This window comes from Arachis stenosperma, chromosome 6 (genome assembly GCF_014773155.1).
Source record: "Arachis stenosperma cultivar V10309 chromosome 6, arast.V10309.gnm1.PFL2, whole genome shotgun sequence".
Taxonomy (NCBI): Eukaryota; Viridiplantae; Streptophyta; class Magnoliopsida; order Fabales; family Fabaceae; genus Arachis; species Arachis stenosperma.
This window is the reverse complement of record NC_080382.1, coordinates 27,602,213-27,615,726: the sequence shown is the minus strand read 5'-3', so window position 1 is coordinate 27,615,726 and position 13,514 is coordinate 27,602,213. Positions and strand designations below refer to the sequence as shown.

General features: G+C 40.8%; 1 non-coding gene across 1 annotated transcript; it reads right to left on the bottom strand.

Moving 5' to 3' along the window:
* Positions 1–5,757: 5,757 nt before the first annotated feature.
* On the bottom strand, positions 5,758–5,865 carry LOC130937294 (small nucleolar RNA R71). Its single transcript, XR_009068518.1, has one exon. It is a non-coding gene; the product is annotated as a small nucleolar RNA R71 (small nucleolar RNA).
* Positions 5,866–13,514: the final 7,649 nt, after the last annotated feature.

Genomic DNA, 13,514 nt, shown 5'->3' with positions numbered 1-13,514 from the left:
TAGTGTTATTGACTTTCCTAGTTAAGCATGTTGATTCTTGAACATAGCTACTTATGAGTCTTGGCCGTGGCCCTAAGCACTTTGTTTTCCAGTATTACCACCGGATACATAAATGCCACAGACACATAACTGGGTGAACCTTTTCAGATTGTGACTTCGCTTTGCTAAAGTCCCCAGTTAGTGGTGTCCAGAGCTCTTAAGCACACTCTTTTGCCTTGGATCACGACTTTAACCACTTAGTCTCAAGCTTTTTTACTTGGACCTTCATGACACAAGCACATGGTTAGGGACAGCATGATTTAGCCGCTTAGTGATGAGCGGATAATTTGTACACTTTTTGGCATTGTTTTTAGTATGTTTTTAGTATCTTTTAGTTAGTTTTTAGTATATTTTTACTAGTTTTTAGTTAAAATTCACTTTTCTGGACTTTACTATGAGTTTGTGTGTTTTTCTGTGATTTCAGGTATTTTCTGACTGAAATTGAAGGTTCTGAGCAAAAATCTGATTCAGAGACTGAAAAGGACTGCAGATGCTGTTGGATTCTGACCTCCCTACACTCGAAGTGGATTTTCTGGAGCTACAGAAGCCCAATTGGCGCGCTCTCAACGGCATTGGAAAGTAGACATCCTGGGCTTTCCAGCAATATATAATAGTCCATACTTTGCCCAAGATTTGATGGCCCAAACCGGCGTTCAAAGTCACCCTCAGGAATTCCAGCGTTAAACGCCGGAACTGGCATAAAATTTGGAGTTAAACGCCCAAACTGGCATAAAAGCTGGCGTTTAACTCCAGAAAAGGTCTCTACACGAAAATGCTTCATTGCTCAGCCCAAGCACACACCAAGTGGGCCCGGAAGTGGATTTTTCTGTCATTTACTCATTTCTGTAAACCTTAGGATACTAGTTTACTATTAATAGGACCTTTTGACATTGTATCTGTACCTCATGACATTTTTACACATTCCATTGTATACCTTCCACGGCATGAGTCTCTAAACCCCATGGTTGGGGGTGAGGAGCTCTGCTGTGTCTTGATGGATTAATGCAATTACTACTGTTTCTTATTCAATCATGCTTGCTTCCATTCTAAGATATCACTTGCTCTTAACCCGGATGAATGTGATGATCCGTGACACTCATCATCATTCTCAACCATGAACATGTGCCTGACAACCACCTCTATTCTACTTTAGATTGAGTAGATATCTCTTGGATTCCTTAACCAGAATCTTCGTGGTATAAGCTAGAACTGATGGCGGCATTCAAGAGAATCCGGAAGGTCTAAACCTTGTCTGTGGTATTCTGAGTAGGATTCAATGACTGAATGACTGTGACGTGCTTCAAACTCCTAGCAGGCGGGGCGTTAGTGACAGACGCAAAAGAATCACTGGATTCTATTCCGGCCTGACCGAGAACCGACAGATGATTAGCCATGCTGTGACAGAGCATAGGAACATTTTCACTGAGAGGATGGGAGGTAGCCACTGACAACGGTGAAACCCTACATACAGCTTGCCATGGAAGGAGCCTTGTGTGTTTGATGAAGAAGACAGTAGGAAAGCAGAGATTCAGAAGATGGAGCATCTCCAAAGCCTCAACCTATTCTCCATTACTGCAAAACAAGTACCTATTTCATGTTCTTTTGCTTTTCACAATCAATCCTGATAATTTCTGATATCCTGACTAAGATTTACAAGATAACCATAGCTTGCTTCAAGCCGACAATCTCCATGGGATCGACCCTTGCTCACGCAAGGTATTACTTGGACGACCCAGTGCACTTGCTGGTTAGTTGTGCGGGATTGCAAAAGTGTGATTGCAATTTCGTGCACCAAGTTTTTGGCGCCGTTGCCGGGGATTGTTCGAGTTTGGACAACTGACGGCTTATCTTGTTGCTTAGATTAGGACTGTTTTATTTTTGTTGGTTTAGAGTCTTTTAGTTGAGTCTAGTTTCATATTCTAAGTTTGGTGTCAATTGCATGCTTTTGTTTTTCTTTTAAAATTTTTGATTTTGCATGTTCTTAGTCCCTTTTTGATTCATAAAAGTTCTAAGTTTGGTGTCTGATGAGCGGATAATTTGTACGCTTTTTGGCATTGTTTTTAGTATGTTTTTAGTATGATCTAGTTAGTTTTTAGTATATTTTTATTAGTTTTTAGTTAAAATTCACTTTTCTGGACTTTACTATGAGTTTGTGTGTTTTTCTGTGATTTCAGGTATTTTCTGGCTGAAATTGAGGGATCTGAGCAAAAATCTGATCCAGAGACTCAAAAGGACTGCAGATGCTGTTGGATTCTGACCTCCCTGCACTCGAAGTAAATTTTCTGGAGCTACAAAAGCCCAATTGGCGCACTCTCAACGGCGTTGGAAATTAGACATCCTGGGCTTTCCAGCAATATATGATAGTCCATACTTTGCTCAAGATTTGATGGCCCAAACCGGCGTTCAAAGTCACCTCAAGAAATTCCAGCGTTAAACGCCGGAACTGGCACCAAAATGGGAGTTAAACGCCCAAACTGGCATAAAAGCTGGCGTTTAACTCCAAGAAGAGTCTCTACACGAAAATGCTTCATTTGCTCAGCCCAAGCACACACCAAGTGGGCCCGGAAGTGGATTTTTATGTCATTTACTCATCTTTGTACACCCTAGACTACTAGTTTTCTATAAGTAGGACCTTTTACTATTGTAATTTCATCTGGAGATCTTTGAATCTTTTGATCACTGGGAGGCTGGCCTCACGGCCATGCCTAGACCTTGTTCTTATGTATTTTCAACGGTGAAGTTTCTACACACCATAGATTAAGGTGTGGAGCTCTGCTGTACCTCGAGTATTAATGCAATTACTATTGTTCTTCTATTCAATTCCGCTTGTTCTTTGTCCAAGATATCACCTGTTCTTCAACTTGATGAATGTGATGATCCGTGACACTCATCACCATTCTCACTTATGAACAAAGTGACTGACAACCACTCTTGTTCTACAAGCATCCGAGGCTTAGTGAATATCTCTTGAATTCCTGATACACGATGCATGGTTGATCGCCTGACAACCAAGTGCTCGCCTGACAAACGAGCCAGCCATTCCGTGAGATCAGAGTCTTCGTGGTATAGGCGAGAACTGATGGCGGCGTTCAAGAGAATCCGGAAGGTCTAACCTTGTCTGTGGTATTCTGAGTAGGATTCAATGATTGAATGACTGTGACGTGCTTCAAACTCCTAGCAGGCGGGGCGTTAGTGACAGACGCAAAAGAATCGATGGATTTTATTCCGGCCTGACCGAGAACCGACAGCTGATTAGCCATATGCTGTGACAGAGCATGGGAACATTTTCACTGAGAGGATGGGAGGTAGCCATTGACAACGGTGAAACCCTACATGAGCTTGCCATGGAAAGGAGTAAGAAGGATTGGATGAAGACTGTAGGAAAGCAGAGAGACGGAAGGGAAGGCATCTTCATACGCTTATCTGAAGCTCTCACCAATGATATACATAAGTATCTCTATCCTTATCTTTATGCTTTATTCGTTTATTACTATACCCATTTGAGTCTACCTGACTGAGATTTACAAGGTGACCATAGCTTGCTTCATACCAACAATCTCCGTGGGATCGACCCTTACTCGCGTAAGGTATTACTTGGACGACCCAGTGCACTTGCTGGTTAGTTGTGCGAAGTTGTGTTTATGCCATGGTATTGAGCACCAAGTCTTTGGAGCCATTACCGGGGATTATTTGAATATGGACAAAGTAGTGATCACAATTTCGTGCACCAAGTTTTTGGCGCCGTTGCCGGGGATTGTTTGTGTATGGACAACTGACGGTTCATCTTGTTGCTTAGATTAGGTATTTATTTTTTTCGAAATTCTTAAAGATGAATTCTAGAGTTTCATGATGATTTGTTGAAATCTGGCTGGCTGAGAAGCCATGTCTAATCTCATTGGACCGAGGTTTCAACTTATCATCACAGAAGCTTGTTGATTTGTTTTTATCAATCTTGCTTTTGGAGCAGTGATCTGCTAAGGCTTGGCTGGCCTTTGGCCATGTCTAGTGTTTTGGACCGAAGCTTTCTTTGAAAGCTTGGCTGGCTGTGAAGCCATGTCTAATTCCTGGACCGGAGTCTTAGACTAGCATTGCACTGATTCCTGGAATTCTCATTAAGAATTTTGATATCTTTTTCCACTTAATTTTCGAAAATCACAAAAAAATTTCACAAAATCATAAAAACCAAAAATATTTGATGTTTCTTGTTTGAGTCTAGTGTCTAATCTTAAGTTTGGTGTTTTGCATGCCTTGTTTATTTGATCTTGGTTCTATTTTCAAGTCAATAGTACAGGGAACTGAAGATTCAGAACATGCAGCAGAGGAATTATACAGAAAAAGCTGGGCGTACAAAACGCCCAGTGAAGAAGGACAGACTGGCGTTTAAACGCCAGCCAGGGTACCTGGTTGGGCGTTTAACGCCCAAAAAGGGTGCATTTTGGGCGTTAAACGCCAGAATGGATACCATTCTGGGCGTTTAACGCCAGGATGGCACAAGGGGGAAGATTTTGTTTTTCAAATCAATTTTTTTCAAGTTTTCAAAGTTTTTCAAAATCAAATCTTTTTCAAATCATATCTTTTCAATCAAATGTTTTCAAAATCAATTTCTTTCTTTTTTTTCAAAGATACTTACTAACAATTAATGATTTAATTGAACATTTCAAGTATGTTGCCTTTTCTGTTGAGGAAGGTTTAATGTTTGAATCATATCTTTTCTTGTTAGGCAAGTCATTAATTTTTAAAATCAAATCTTTTTAAAATTGTTTTCAAAACATATCTTTTAAAATTGTTTTCAAATCAAATCTTTTCAATCATATCTTTTTAATCACATCTTTTTCAAAATAAGTTTTCAATCAAATCTTTTTAACTTCTAATTTCAAAATCTTTTTCAAAAATCACTTTACTTCTTTCCCACTTTTGTTTTCGAAAATCAATTAGTGTTTTTTAAAATGTTTTTCAAAATCTTTTACTTAATTTTCGAAAATTACTTCCCTTCTTCTCACATCCTTCTATTTATGGACTAACACTATTCCTTAATGCAAAATTCGAACTCCATTTTCTTTGATAAGTTCGAATTTTCTACCTCTGTCTTCCATTTTTCTTTTCCTCTGACACCTCAAGGAATCTCTATACTGTGACATAGAGGATTCCATATTTTCTTGTTCTCTTCTCTTTCATATGAGCAGGAACAAAGACAAAGGCATTCTTGTTGAAGCTGACCCTGAACCTGAAAGGACCTTGAAGCGAAAGCTAAGAGAAGCTAAGGCACAACTCTCTGTAGAGGACCTAACCGAATTCTTCAAAGAAGAAGAACCCATGGCAGCCGAAAACAACAACAATGCCAACAATGCAAGGAAGGTGCTGGGTGACTTTACTGCACCTACCCCCAATTTCTATGGGAGAAGCATCTCTATCCCTGCCATTGGAGCAAACAACTTTGAGCTTAAGCCTCAATTAGTTTCTCTAATGCAACAGAATTGCAAGTTCCATGGACTTCCAATGGAAGATCCTCATCAGTTTTTAGCTGAGTTCTTGCAAATCTGTGACACAGTCAAGACTAATGGGGTTGACCCTGAGGTCTACAGACTGATGCTATTCCCTTTTGCTGTAAGAGACAGAGCTAGAATATGGTTGGACTCACAACCTAAAGATAGCCTGGACTCTTGGGAAAAGCTAGTCAATGCCTTCTTGGCAAAGTTCTTTCCACCTCAAAAATGGAGTAAGCTTAGAGTGGAAGTCCAAACCTTCAGACAGAAGGATGGAGAATCCCTTTATGAAGCTTGGGAAAGATACAAACAATTAATCAGAAAATGTCCCTCATACATGCTTTTTGAATGGAGCATCATAGGTATTTTCTATGATGGTCTCTCTGAACTATCCAAGATGTCTTTGGATAGTTCTGCTGGAGGATCTCTTCATCTGAAGAAGACGCCTACAGAGGCTCAAGAACTCATCGAAATGGTTGCAAATAACCAATTCATGTACACTTCTAAAAGAAATCCTGTGAACAATGGGACAAGTCAGAAGAAAGGAGTTCTTGAGATTGATGCTCTGAACGCCATACTGGCTCAGAATAAGATATTGACTCAACAAGTCAATTTGATTTCTCAAAGTCTGTCTGGAATGCAAAATGCACCAAGCAGTACTAAGGATGCTTCATCTGAAGAAGAAGCTTATGATCCTGAGAACCCTTCAATGGAAGAGGTGAATTACCTAGGAGAACCCTATGGAAACACCTATAATTCTTCATGGAGAAATCACCCAAATTTCTCATGGAAGAATCAAGAGAGACCTCAACAAGGTTTCAACAACAATAATGGTGGAAGAAACAGGTTTAGCAATGGCAAGCCTTTTCCATCATCTTCTCAGCAACAGACAGAGAACTCTAAGCAGAACCCCTCTGACTTAGCAACCATGGTCTCTGATCTAATCAAAACCACTCAAAGTTTCATGACTGAAACAAGGTCCTCCATTAGGAATTTGGAGGCACAAGTGGGACAGCCGAGCAAGAAAGTTACTGAACTCCCTCCTAGTACTCTCCCAAGTAATACAGAAAAAAATCCAAAAGGAGAGTGCAAAGCCATAACCATGGCCGAATTTGGAGAGGAGGGAGAGGAAGTGAACGCCACTGAGGAAGGCCTCAATGGGCGTGCACTGACCTCCAATGAGTTCCCTAGTGAGGAACCATGGGAATCTGAGGCTCAAAATGAGACCATAGAGATTCCATTGGACTTACTTCTGCCCTTCATGAGCTCTGATGAGTATTCTTCCTCTGAAGAGGATGAGTATGTCACTGAAGAGCAAGTTGCTAAATACCTTGGAGCAATCATGAAGCTAAATGACAAGTTATTTGGAAATGAGACTTGGGAGACTAAAACTCCTTTGCTCACCAAAGAACTGGATGACTTGTCTAGGCAGAAACTACCTCAAAAGAGACAAGATCCTGGGAAGTTTTCCATACCTTGTACCATAGGCACCATGACCTTCAAGAAGGCTCTGTGTGACTTAGGGTCAAGTGTGAACCTCATGCCTCTCTCTGTAATGGAGAAGCTAGGGATCTTTGAGGTACAAGCTGCAAGAATCTCACTAGAGATGGCAGACAACTCAAGAAAACAAGCTCATGGACTTGTAGAGAATGTTTTGGTAAAAGTTGAAGACCATTACATCCCTACTGATTTCATAGTCCTAGAGACTGGGAAGTGCATGGATGAATCCATCATCCTTGGCAGACCCTTCCTAGCCACAACAAAGGCTGTGATTGATGTTGATGGAGGTGAACTGATCATTCAAATGAATGAAGAATCCTTTGTGTTTAAGGCTCAAGGATACACCTCTGTCATCATGGAGAAGAAGCATAAATAGCTTCTCTCAAATCAGAGACAAACAGAGCCCCCACAGTCAAACTCTAAGTTTGGTGTTGGGAGGCCACAACCAAACTCTAAGTTTGGTGTTGAACCCCCACATTCAAACTCTAAGTTTGGTGTTGGGAGGTTCCAACATTGCTCTGAGTATCTGTGAGGCTCCATGAGAGCCCTCTGTCAAGCTACTGACATTAAAGAAGCGCTTGTTGGGAGGCAACCCAATGATTCTATTTTATATATTTTCTTTTGTTATTTTATGTTTTTTGTAGGTTGATGATCATAAGAAGTCACAAAATCCATTAAAAAAGCAAAAACAAAATGAAAAACAGGAAGAAAAACAGCACACCCTGGAGGAAGAATTCACTGGCGTTTAAACGCCAGTGAGGCTAGCAGTTGGGCGTTTAACGCCCAGTCTGGCACCATTCTGGGCGTTTAACGCCAGAAAGGGGCACCAGACTGGCGTTAAACGCCAGAAAAGGGCAAGAACCTGGCGTTAAACGCCAGGAATGGGCACCAGCCCAGCGTTTAACGCCAGAAATGGCTCAAAACGTGATTTTGAGTGCCATTTGGTGCAGGGATGACTTTTCCTTGACACCTCAGGATCTGTGGACCCCACAGGACCCCCACCAACCCCACCACTCTCTCTCTCTTCTTCACCCATTCACCAATCACCTCAATACCTCTTCCCTAAAAACCCTTCACCTATCAACTCCCATCTTTCTCTTCACCACTCACATCCATCCTTCATAAAACCCCACCAACCTCACCCTTCAAATTCAAACCACTTCCCCCCTCCTTGGCCGAATACATAAGCCACTCCCTTCTTCCTCATTTCTTCTTCTTCCACTCTCTTCTTTTCTCTTTTGCTCGAGGACGAGCAAACCTTTTAAGTTTGGTGTGGTAAAAGCGTTGCTTTTTCATTTTTCCATAACCATTTATGGCATCCAAGGCCGGAGAAACCTCTAGAAAGAGGAAAGGGAAGGCAAAAGCTTCCACCTCCGAGTCATGGGAGATGGATAGATTCATCTCAAGGGTGCATCAAGACCACTTCTATGATGTTGTGGCCTTGAAAAAGGTGATCCCCGAGGTCCCCTTTTCACTCAAAAAGGGTGAATATCCGGAGATCCGCCATGAGATCCGAAGAAGAGGTTGGGAAGTGCTTACCAACCCCATTCAACAAGTCGGAATCTTGATGGTTCAAGAATTCTATGCCAATGCATGGATCACCAAGAACCATGATCAAAGTGTGAACCCGGATCCAAAGAATTATCTTACTATGGTTCGGGGGAAATACTTGGATTTTAGTCCGGAAAATGTAAGGTTAGCATTCAACTTGCCCATGATGCAAGGAGATGAACATCCTTACACTAGAAGGGTCAACTTTGATCAAAGGTGGACCAAGTCCTCACAGTCATATGTGAAGAGGGCGCACAATGGAAGAGAGATTCAAGAGGGAAGCCGGTTCAATTGAGAAGGCATGACCTCAAACCCGTGGCTAGAGGATGGTTGGAGTTTATCCAACGCTCAATCATTCCCACTAGCAACCGGTCCGAAGTTACTCTAGACCGGGCCATCATGATTCATAGCATCATGATTGGAGAAGAAGTGGAAGTTCATGAGGTCATAGCTCAAGAACTCTATAAAGTGGCGGACAAGTCTTCCACCTTGGCAAGGCTAGCCTTTCCTCATCTCATTTGTCACCTCTGTTATTCAGTTGGAGTTGACATAGAAGGAGACACCCCCATTGATGAGGACAAGCCTATCACCAAGAAAAGGATGGAGCAAACAAGAGATCCTTCTCATCATGAGATCCCTGAGATACCTCAAGGGATGCACTTTCCTCCACAAGACTATTGGGAGCAACTAAACACCTCCCTAGGAGAATTGAGTTCCAACATGGGACAACTAAGGGTGGAGCACCAAGAACACTCCATTCTCCTCCATGAAATTAGAGAAGATCAAAGAATCATGAGAGAGAAGCAACAAAGACAAGGAAGAGACATTGAGGAGCTCAAGCACTCCATAAGACCTTCAAGAGGAAGAACAAGCCGCCATCACTAAGGTGGACCCGTTCTTTAATCTCCTTGTTCTTAAATTTTCTGTTTTTCGAATTTTAAGTGCTTTATGTTTGTCCATGTTTGTGTCTTATGATCATTAGTGTCTTAGTGTCTATGCCTTGAAGTTATGAATGTCCTATGAATCCATCACCTTTCTTAGAGATTGTTCTTAATTGAAAAAGAAAAGAATTGCATGAATTTTGAATTTTATAATAGTTTAATTATTTTGATGTGGTGGCAACACTTTTGTTCTCTGAATGTATGCTTGAACAGTGCATATGTCTTTTGAATTTGTGGTTCATGAATGTTGGCTCTTGAAAGAATGATGAAAAAGGAGACATGTTACTGAGGATCTGAAAAATCATTAAAATGATTCTTGAAGCAAGAAAAAGCAGTGAATACAAAAAAAAAGAGAAGAAGCGAAAAAAAAAACCGAAAAAAAGAGAGAAAAAGAAAGAAAAAGAAAGAAATAAAGTTGTGATCCAAGGCAATAAGAGTGTGCTTAAGAACCCTGGACACCTCTAATTGGGGACTTTAGCAAAGCTGAGTCACAATCTGAAAAGGTTCACCCAATTATGTGTCTGTGGCATGTATGTATCCGGTGGTAATACTGGAAGACAGAGTGCTTTGGGCCACAGCCAAGACTCAATAAGTAGCTGTGTTCAAGAATCATCATACTTAACTAGGAGAATCAATAACACTATCTGGATTCTGAGTTCCTAAAGAAGCCAATCATTCTGAATTCCAAAGGATAAAGTGAGATGCCAAAACTGTTCAGAGGCAAAAAGCTAAAAGCCCGCTCATCTAATTAATACTGATCTTCATAGATGTTTTTGGAGTTCATTGCATATTCTCTTCTTTTATCCTATTTGATCTTCAGTGCTTGGGAACAAGCAACAATTTAAGTTTGGTGTTGTGATGAGCGGATAATTTGTACGCTTTTTGGCATTGTTTTTAGTATGTTTTTAGTATGATCTAGTTAGTTTTTAGTATATTTTTATTAGTTTTTAGTTAAAATTCACTTTTCTGGACTTTACTATGAGTTTGTGTGTTTTTCTGTGATTTCAGGTATTTTCTGGCTGAAATTGAGGGATCTGAGCAAAAATCTGATCCAGAGACTCAAAAGGACTGCAGATGCTGTTGGATTCTGACCTCCCTGCACTCGAAGTGGATTTTCTGGAGCTACAGAAGCCCAATTGGCGTGCTCTCAACGGCGTTGGAAAGTAGACATCCTGGGCTTTCCAGCAATATATGATAGTCCATACTTTGCCCAAGATTTGATGGCCCAAACCGGCGTTCAAAGTCACCTCAAGAAATTCCAGCGTTAAACGCCGGAACTGGCACCAAAATGGGAGTTAAACGCCCAAACTGGCATAAAAGCTGGCGTTTAACTCCAAGAAGAGTCTCTACACGAAAATGCTTCATTTGCTCAGCCCAAGCACACACCAAGTGGGCCCGGAAGTGGATTTTTATGTCATTTACTCATCTTTGTACACCCTAGACTACTAGTTTTCTATAAGTAGGACCTTTTACTATTGTAATTTCATCTGGAGATCTTTGAATCTTTTGATCACTGGGAGGCTGGCCTCACGGCCATGCCTAGACCTTGTTCTTATGTATTTTCAACGGTGGAGTTTCTACACACCATAGATTAAGGTGTGGAGCTCTGCTGTACCTCGAGTATTAATGCAATTACTATTGTTCTTCTATTCAATTCCGCTTGTTCTTTGTCCAAGATATCACCTGTTCTTCAACTTGATGAATGTGATGATCCGTGACACTCATCACCATTCTCACTTATGAACAAAGTGACTGACAACCACTCTTGTTCTACAAGTATCCGAGGCTTAGTGAATATCTCTTGGATTCCTGATACACGATGCATGGTTGATCGCCTGACAACCAAGTGCTCGCCTGACAAACGAGCCAGCCATTCCGTGAGATCAGAGTCTTCGTGGTATAGGCGAGAACTGATGGCGGCGTTCAAGAGAATCCGGAAGGTCTAACCTTGTCTGTGGTATTCTGAGTAGGATTCAATGATTGAATGACTGTGACGTGCTTCAAACTCCTAGCAGGCGGGGCGTTAGTGACAGACGCAAAAGAATCGATGGATTTTATTCCGGCCTGACCGAGAACCGACAGCTGATTAGCCATATGCTGTGACAGAGCATGGGAACATTTTCACTGAGAGGATGGGAGGTAGCCATTGACAACGGTGAAACCCTACATGAGCTTGCCATGGAAAGGAGTAAGAAGGATTGGATGAAGACTGTAGGAAAACCGAGAGACGGAAGGGAAGGCATCTTCGTACGCTTATCTGAAGCTCTCACCAATGATATACATAAGTATCTCTATCCTTATCTTTATGCTTTATTCGTTTATCACTATACCCATTTGAGTCTGCCTGACTGAGATTTACAAGGTGACCATAGCTTGCTTCATACCAACAATCTCCGTGGGATCGACCCTTACTCGCGTAAGGTATTACTTGGACGACCCAGTGCACTTGCTGGTTAGTTGTGCGAAGTTGTGTTTATGCCATGGTATTGAGCACCAAGTCTTTGGAGCCATTACCGGGGATTATTTAATATGGACAAAGTAGTGATCACAATTTCGTGCACCAGTGTCCTCTTTGTGTTTTTCCTTTAAAATTTTCGAAAATTAGTGTTTGATTTTCTAAAAATTTTAAGTTTGGTGTCTTTTTGTTGTTTTTCTCTTTCCTCTTTTCAAAAATCAAATCTTTTTCAAAAAAAATTTTCAATCATATCTTTTTAATTGCTATTTTCAAAATCCTTTTAATTAACTAATTGATTCAGTTCTCAATTTGCTTTGATTTTATTTTCTTTTTGATTTTCGAATTTTTATTTTAATTTTCTTGTGTTTTATTTCAATTTTTCGTTTATTCAAAAAAAAAAAAAACAAAATTCATCTATTTGCAATCATTATTATTTCCCTTTTGTCCATTTTGGACCTAAGAGGGATTGATCAGTCCAAAAGGACTCTGGGGTCATATGCTAACCCCATTACAGCTGCATATGGGAGTAGCATCTGTACACCTCCCATCAAAGCAAGCAGCTTTGAGCTAAATCCTCAACTCATTATCATAGTGCAGCAAAATTGCCAGTATTCCGGTCTTCCACAGGAAGAACCTACTGAGTTTCTGGCACAGTTCTTACAAATTGCTGACACAGTACATGATAAAGAGGTAGATCAGGATGTCTACAGACTATTACTGTTTCCATTTGCTGTAAAAGATCAAGCTAAAAGGTGGTTGAATAACCAACCTACAGCAAGCATAAAAACATGGAAACAGTTATCAGACAAATTCCTGAATCATTTTTACCCTCCAAAGAGGATGACACAGTTAAGGCTGGACATCCAAGGCTTTAAACAAGAGGATAATGAATCCCTTTATAATGCCTGGGAGAGGTATAGAGGTATGCTTAGAAAATGCCCCTCTGAAATGTTTTCAGAGTGGGTACAGTTAGACATCTTCTACTATGGGCTCACAGAAAAAGCTCAGATGTCTTTAGACACTCAGCTGGTGGATCTATACACATGAGGAAGACAATTGAAGAAGCTCAAGAGCTTATAGACACTGTTGCTAGAAACCAATACTTATATTCTAGCAATGAGTTCGTTCCAAAAGAGGAAGTCATGGCATTAGTCACTGATCCTAATCCTCAAGAACAGATGAATGAGCTTAATCAACAATTGCTCCTGATGACAGAACAGTTAGCAGAATTTAAAGAAATGCTCCATGATACTAAGGTTGCTAACAAGAACATAGAACTGCAGTTGAATCAAGCAAAACAGCAAATATCTAAACAGATAGTAGAAGAATGTCAAGCGTTCAACTGAGGAGTGGGAAACACTGAACACCACTGCTCAAAAGAGCAAAAAGCCAAACAAGGAACAATTGACAGAGGATAACCAAACCACTGTTCAAAATCCCTCTGAGGACAGTAAGAGCCCAGAGAGGAATGTTATTGGCGTTCAAACGCCAGAAAGGGAAGGAAAGCTGGCGTTAAACGCCCATTCCTTGCCCAGTTCTGGCGTT